The following is a 6,451-nucleotide window of genomic DNA, read 5'->3' as shown; positions in this document are numbered from 1 at the left end:
AGGGGTAGCATGGTGTCTCAGTGGTTAGCACTATTGCCTCACAGCACCAGGGACCCAGGTTTGATTTCATCCTCAGGTGATCATTTCTGTGGAGTTTGCACATTCTCCCCATGTCTGTATGGGTTTCCTTTGGGTGCCCTGGTTTCCTCCACACTCCAAAGATGTGCAGGTTAGGTGGATTGGACTTGCTAAATTGTTTCATAGTGTCCAAGGATGTGCAGGCTAGGTGGGTTAGTCATGGGAAATACAGGGTTATGGGGATAGGGTGAAGTGTGGGTCTGGATAGAATGCCCTTTTGAATGGGCTGAATGACTGCTTTTCAACCTGTAGGGATTCTGTATGGTTCTAGATAGTAGGGATTGTGAGCTTAGAGTGCAGCGTGCAGAGCCTTTGTGAGTTGTTGCAGTGCCTCTTGTGAATGGTACACACAGCATTGCATTGGTGGTGAAGGGAGTGATTATTGAAGATGAAGGATGGTGTGCCAATCAATCAGGTTGCTTTGGTCTGATGATATCATGCTCTTAAATTTTGGAGCTGCATTCATCGAGGCATGCAGAGAGTATTCCATCACATTCCAAAACCATGACTTTTATATATTGGACAGACTTTGAGGAGTCTGGAGATGATGCACTGCAGGATTCCTTGCCTCTGATCTGCTCTTGAAATATTATTTCATACATATCAACCCAAGCTGAAATGTTGTACGGGACCTATTACACTTAACGATGGACTGCTCAATATCTGAAGCATCACAAATGGTGATAAACATAGTACAATCCAAAGATATGCAGGTTACATGCATTGCCCATGCTAAATTGCCCATAGTGTTCAGGGATGTATAGACTAGGTGCATTAGTCAGTGGACATGTAGAGCAATAAGTAGCGGTAATGGGTGTGGGAGGGATACTCTTCAGAGTGTGAGTGTTGGGTCAAATGGCCTTTTCCACACTGTAGGGATTCTATGATTCTATGAATCCGATGTACAATGTGTCACTGATGAAGCAACTATAGGTGGTTAAGCCCAGGACCTGCTGAAGGATTCCTGCAGAGATCTGAAATGGTTGACCATAACCATTTTCCTTTGTGCCAGGACTTGGGCCATATTTGAGGTACTGTATACAGTTCTGGTTACCTTACTATAGAAAGTTTTTTTTTAAATTATAAAGCATTCAGAAAAGATTTACTGAGATGTTACCTGTCCTGAAGGTTTACATTGTAAGGCGGGGTTGAATAGGCTGGAAAGTTTTCCCTTGTGCATAGGGCTCTGAGGGGTGGCCTTATAGAAACCTATAAAATCATGAGAGGCATAGCTAAATTAATAGCCAATAGCTTTTCCACATGGTAGGGGAGTCTAAAACTAGAGGGCATAGGTTTGAGGTGAGAGGGGAGAGATACAAAAGGATCCATCGTGGCAATTTTTTCACATAGAAGCTGGTGAGTGTCTGGAATGGGCTGCCAGAGGTGATGGTAGAAGCGAGTACAATTTCTTCATTTAAGAAACGTTTAGACAAGTACTTGGATGGAATAGATATGGAGTGATATGGACCCAACAGATGCAAATGGGAGAAAGTTTAATTGTGAAAGCTGGGCAGTATGGACAAGTTGGGCCAAGGCGTTGTAAACCTCAATGATAATATGACTCCAATTGGCAGAGAGTTTTCCCTCTGAACCTGTTGACTCCAGTTTTATGGAGTTGCTTGACACTACAGTCTGTCAAATGCTGCTGTGATGTCAAAGGAGTCACACTCTTCCCATTTTGAATTTTGCTCTTTTACCTGTGTTTGGAACAAGGCAGAGGTCAGAAGCTCAGTGGCCCTTAGCCAAATTCAAACTAAGTATCAGTGAGCAGGGTATTGTTGAGTAAGTGCTGTTTGGGTTAAGGGCACAGGCACTTGTGAAGCACAAGTCTTCAGTACTATTGCTGGAATATTATTGGGCATATACCCTTTGCAACATCCAGTGCCATCAGCTGTTTCTTGGTATAGGGTAAACTAAATTGAATTGACTGAAGTTTAGCATCTGTTTAATAATCTGACTTCAGGAGCAGATCGAGAGGGATCAATCACTTGGCAATTCCGGCTGAAGGTGGACAGAAGTACTTCAGACTTGAATTTTGTCCTGATGTCGTCGGCACCACCCCACCATTGTTATTTGTGGAATCGACCATCACCATTTATGGCAGGATTGCAGAGTTTAACTCTGATCCATTGATAGTGTGATCACTCAGATCTATCTACTGCACACTGTTTATGTTGTTTAGCACATAGGTAGTCCTGTGGTGCTGCTCCTGGCATGCCCTCCTGCATTCTTATTTGAGCCAGAATAAGAATGCAGGAGGTAATGGTTTGGGGTAATGATAGAGTTGGGAAAATGGCATAAGGTTGCAGATTATGGTTGAATATAGTCCTGTTCCTGCTGATGGCCCACTGTACCCACTGTACAGTCTTGAGGTTGCTAGGTCTGTTGAATATCTTTCTCATTTCACACAGTGGTATTGCCACATAACCTGATGAAGGATATCTTCAATGTGTGGATAGGACTTTATCTCCACAAGGACCATACAATTGTCATTCTTATCAATTTGTTGGGCTTTTTGTTTAATTAATCCAGTGACCATACCAAAATGCTGCTGCCCTGCCAAGTCTTCATAAATGTCTCAAAGTATCTTTGATTTTATTCTATTTTGATGACAGAATAACGCTTGTTTAATTTTTGAAGTTCGTTCTGACAGCAGGGAACCTTGTCAGCTCTCTGCATATGTCCATATGTTTATGAACACAATCTTGATATTGACAACGGCTGTCCTGAGGTCTGTGTTGCTGCTTGCTGAGGCTCATAGTGAATGGAATAAGCTTAGAAAACATTCTCTCTTCACTCTCGATCAGTGTCTGCAGCATGAGCTTGTTCATAGCCCGTGGGGAAGCAGAGTTCTGACAAAGGGACTCACTTCTCCATACTAAATGACTTGCCGCTCTGTCGATAAAAAAATCACGGCTTTTAAACTAAATGCCTTTGTAATACTCGTTGGAATCAGGCATTTATGCAATTGAACTGTGAGGATGAATCATTTTTCAAGTGTAAATCAGCACAGTGTTCCTGTTGCTTCTGAAAATATTGCACCAGAACATTCTTGGCTGGAATACAAATTAAGATTCCTTTCATAATTTGTTTTCAATTTGCCAAGTCTGTGTTCAGAAACAATGGCATGCACATCACATGACCATTCTTGCCTCCCATTGTGAATGTTCGCTTCACACCTTGTCAAAGATGTCATTAAAGGCATGAAGGGAGGCGAGGTCGTAGGATTGCAAGAGGCAGGGCCACTAAAGATTAGGTGGAGACAGTTTGTCTAAACAGGCAGACAGCCACAAGATTGCTGACATTCCTTAGTTACTCTGGGGTCCTGATTTGTGAAAAGGAACCTGGAGTTAGAAATACATTAAATCATCTAGAGGTGATTGACTGAATGCTGCAGAGGTTGGAGTGAGGTTCCTTTTAAATCATTCCCCACTCACCTTAAATCTATGCCCTCTAGTTTGAGATTTCAGGAAAAAGATCTTGACTATTCACCTTATCTATGTGCCTCATGATTTTAAGGTCACCCCTCAGCCTCTTACACTCCTGGGGAAAAAGCCCCAGTTTATCCAGCCGATCCTTATAACTCAAACCTTTCAGTTTCGGTAACGTTCTTGTAAATCGTTTTTGTACCCTTTCCAGTTTAATAACAATGTTCTTACAGCAGAGTGACCAGAATTGTACACAATACTCCAAATGTGGTCTTACTCATGTCTTGTACAACTGTAACATGATGTCCTCTACTCAATGATCTGACAGATGAAGGCAGGTCTGCCAAATATCTTCTTCGCCATCCTATGAAGTATATACCTGCACCTCTGGGTCTATCTGTTTGACAACACTTTCCATAAACTGGCCATTAACTGTGTAAGTCTTACCAAAATGCAACACCTTGCATTTACCTAGAGTACACTTTACCTACCATTCCTCAGCCCATTGGCCCAGTTGATCAAGATCCCATTGTACTCTTAGATAACCTTCTTCACAGTCCACTATACCACCAATTTTGGTGTCCTTTGCAAACTTACTAACCATGTCTTCTATATTCTCATCCAAATTATTTATATAAATGAAGAACAAAAGTGAACCCAGCACCAATCCTTGCGGCACACCACAGGTCACAGGCTTCCAATTTAAAATACATCCCTCTACCACCACCCTCTGTCTCCGTCAAGGCAATTTCACATCCAATTGGCTCGCTGTCCCTGGATTCCATGTGATCTAACCTTACACATCATTCTGTCCTGCGGAACTGTCAAAGACCTTGCTAAAGTCCATAATAACAATGTCTGCGGCATTGCCCTCATCTATCTTCTTCGTCACCTCTTCAAAAAACTCAATCAAGTTTGTGAGACAGAATTTCCTGCACATAAAGCCAAGTTGACTACCCCTAATCATTCTTTGCCCTTCTAAATGCATGTACATCCTCTCTCTCAGAATCCCACCCACCAACTTACCTACCACTGACATCATGCTCACCAGCATATAGTTCCCTGGCTTTTGCTTACAGCTCTTCTTAAATAATGGCACCATATTAGCCACCCTCCAGTCTTCTGGCACCTTACCATAGCTGTTGATGATACAAATATTTCTGCTTTTCAAGACATCACTGTTTACTTCCACGAGTTCCCTAGCTTCCATGTCTTTCTCCACTGTAAATACTGATGCATTATGTTCTTTTACTGGCCACCACCTGTGGCCACATGCATAGATTGCCTTTTTTTTGAGTTGGGGGTCCTATTTTCTCCCTAGTTACTCTTTTGCCCTTAATATACTTGTAGAATCTCTTTGAATTCTCATTTTCCTTGTCTGCCAAAACTATCTTTCCCCTTTTTGCCCTCCTGATTCCCCTCTTAAGTGTATCCCTCTAATTCCTATACTCCTCACAAGATTCATTTGATCCAGCTGCCTATACCTGACAAGCAGGTCTCCTTCTTTTCTTGATCAGAGCCTCAATAGCTCTGATCATCCATGTTCCCTATTCCTTCCAGCCTTGTCCTTCACACTAACAGGAGCGCGCTGTCCCTGAACTCTCATTATCCCACTTTTGAAAGCCTCCTAGTTGCCAGATGTCTCTTTAACTACAAATAGCCTCCCCCAACGAACTTTTCAAAGTTTCGGTCTAATTCCATCAAAATTGGCCTTGCCCCATTTTCGAACATTAACTTGTGTACCAGACCTATCCTTTTCCATAATAACTTTACACCTAATAAAATTATGGTCACTTGTCCCAAAGTGCTCCCCCACTAACACCTCAGTCACTTGCCCCTGCCTTATTTCTCAAGACAAGGTCGAGTTTTGCTCCTTTCCCACTAGGGCCATCAATATATCGATTAAGAAAGTTTTCATGAACATACTAAATAAATTCCTCCCCATCCAAGCCCTTAACACAATGGCAGTCCCGCTATATGCAAAGTGAAAATCCCCTGCTATTATAACCCTATTATTCTTACAGCTATCTGTGTCCCCCTGTGTATTTGCTCCTCAATTTCCCAATGACTATCGGGATCCTACAGTACAATCATATCAAAGTGGTTTCCCACTTCTTATTTCTTAGTTCCACCCATATAGTCTGACTGGACAATCCCTCAGAAATATCCTCTCTAAGTACTGCCGTGATGTTTTCACTAATCAAAAATGCTCTCTCCTTCCTCTTTTGCTTCCCCTTCTATCGTTTCTATAGCATCTGTACCCCAGAATATTGAGTTGTTAGTCCTGTCCCACCCTCAGCCAAATTTCTGTAATAGCTATGATATCCCAGTCCCTTACCTGTCAGGTCTCTTGCTTTGAAATAGATGTGGTTTAATTATTAGTCTTCCCTCATTCTCTGCCATGCTTTTGCCTTCTTGTCTATTTAGCTTGCTCTCTTTAACTTCTGTACTAGTCTCAACCTTCTCTCTTGTCTCACGGGGGCCCTATGCCCTCACAGGCTCCCCCTCCCTGACCTCGGACCCCACCAGATGAGTTTATACCCTCCCAAAAACTCTAAGAAATCTCCACACGAGCATGTTGGTCACCTCCAACTCAGCTGCAACCCGTCCCTCTTGTAAAGGTCACCTCTGCTGCAGAAGAGATCCTATTGAGGCAAAAGTCTGAATCCATGCTTCCTGTACCAGCTCCTCAGTCATTCACTCATCTGCTCTATCCTCCTATTCTTATTCTCACGAATACATGGCACCATGAACAATCTAGAGATTACTACATTACAAGTTCTGCTTTTTAACCACCTGCCTAACTTCCTATATTCACTCTGCAGGACTCTTGCCTTTTCCTACCTAAATCGTTGGTACCAATGCGTACAATGAACTCTGGCTGCTCACACTCTTTTTTTAAGAAATTGTTGCAACTACTCTGAGACATCCTTGACCCTGACACC

This window comes from Chiloscyllium plagiosum, unplaced genomic scaffold (genome assembly GCF_037043375.1).
Source record: "Chiloscyllium plagiosum isolate Xiang-an unplaced genomic scaffold, Cpla_swu_hap1 HiC_scaffold_11, whole genome shotgun sequence".
Lineage (NCBI taxonomy): Eukaryota > Metazoa > Chordata > Chondrichthyes > Orectolobiformes > Hemiscylliidae > Chiloscyllium > Chiloscyllium plagiosum.
This window is presented reverse-complemented; position numbering follows the sequence as displayed.